Here is a 1881-nt window from a genome sequence, read left to right on the forward strand (position 1 = left end):
GCCTCCAGCTGGCTGCAGCTCTTATCGGCTGCCTTTCACAGGCCGCTCTGCTGCTGCGTTTATCTGCTGTCATCAGCTCTTATCTGATCTGTCGGCTGCAGAGTCGCCCTCAGCGACTCACAACGAGCTGCACAGCAAAGTTCAGCCGGAAGGCATCAGCAGAAAAAATCACTTTCTACATGTGAGAAGAAAATGACTGTTTGTAGAGAAACTGAGCTCATTGGACTCTGCTGTAGTAAATGTTCCTGTAGAACGACTGCAGGAGCCACAAGTTAGTGTGTTTTAGTTTTACTCTCAGAACTGACTTCAACAGTGAATTACTGTGTGATGATTACAGACTAATGAGAGCTTTAATGTTTATTACCGCGGCTACAGTTTCCAATAATATACTGAATTTATGTACAACAAATCTGGCAGAAAAAACAAAACAGGGAAACTGTGACATGAACAGTTTTAGCCTGTTGTTGTTTTTTATGATGCTTTTCTTCTGTCATTTTTAAAAAACAGATTTTATGTGTAATTTAGCTCTAAAATACCAAGAAAACAAAAAGATTGACCATTTCTAATCCTTAATATAGATATTTTAAGCATTTTTTCTTTCAAATATCAGCAACTTCCTATTTCTGCTGATTTAGATAAAATGTGTTTGATTTAAAGTCAGACGTTGTAAAAACAACACACCATTAAAAGAAATAAAAATACAGATGGCTGATGGGGACATTATGTACAGTTTAATAAATTAATACCTTTTTTTCCCTTCTGTTATTTTCTGTAATTGAACAAAGCAGAAAGAAGACATGGAAGGAATACAGACAGGACTGTCTCCAACTCATGTTGGTTTTTTACATTTTTAATTGTTATTGACTTAATTTATGCAAATTAATGAGCATCAGGGTAAAAATTTAAGCTGGATTTGAACAAAAACTGAATTCTTACGATCTTTGTGTTGGTTTTGTGTCACTGTGGGCTTTTGTGTCTCTTTGTCGTCGTTTCTTCTCCTCCTCTGTTTTGCTTCATCTTTCACTTTCATCTCCTCCTCCTCCTCCTCCTCCTCCTCCTCCTCCTAGTGTCACCTGTAGCTGTGGAGGCGGAGCTAATTACAGCCAATTAGCCTAATCAGATGGGGTTTTGCCGTGTCATTAACGAGATGGTTAATTAGCGAAGCCGCAGCGCTGTTAATTCGTCTCAATTCTCTTTTAAATCCTCGGATTTTTATTGCTTTGAGCCCCGAAGTGAAGAAGCCATAAACCGTTCAGCAGGTAACTGAGCCATCGTTTAGTTTGAGGGAATAAAAGTGGATCAGAGGACAGAAGACGAGTTCTCTGCTGCTCCGGCTTCCACTGAAGGTCAGAGAGGAGCCTGAAGGTGCCTGATCCGACCACCAGGGGGAGCTGCAGGGAGCAACCAGCACACGGAGCAGCTTATCATGAGTTGATCCATGAGGCGGCGCCCTCTAGTGGACGTAGTAACTATGAGCATGAAGCACAGGGAGGAGGTCGGGGTGGATGGACGGCTCGATGAAGCACACTTTTAACTTCAAGGTTATTCGGTTCCATCTCAAACTAAAAACTTCATAAAATCAGACATACGGTGACTTTTATTTGGGCGTTTTACATAATTTTTTACTAAGTTTTTGTTACTTGTATATTTGTTTGTGTATTATCAACAAAGAATGACGGCAAAGACAATAAATATACACAAAAAGGTCCTAAATGAGCACAAAGAGAAAAAAGCTGGTCACAAAGACGCACAAAGTGACCACAGAGGTGACAAAAAGTGGCCTTAAACATACAAAACTATCACAAAGAGACACAAAATGACCACAAAAAGACACAAAACGACCACAAAGAGACACAAAACCACCACAAAGAGACACAAAAC

Source organism: Stegastes partitus, unplaced genomic scaffold (genome assembly GCF_000690725.1).
Source record: "Stegastes partitus isolate 25-593 unplaced genomic scaffold, Stegastes_partitus-1.0.2 Scaffold805, whole genome shotgun sequence".
Classification (NCBI taxonomy): Eukaryota; Metazoa; Chordata; class Actinopteri; family Pomacentridae; genus Stegastes; species Stegastes partitus.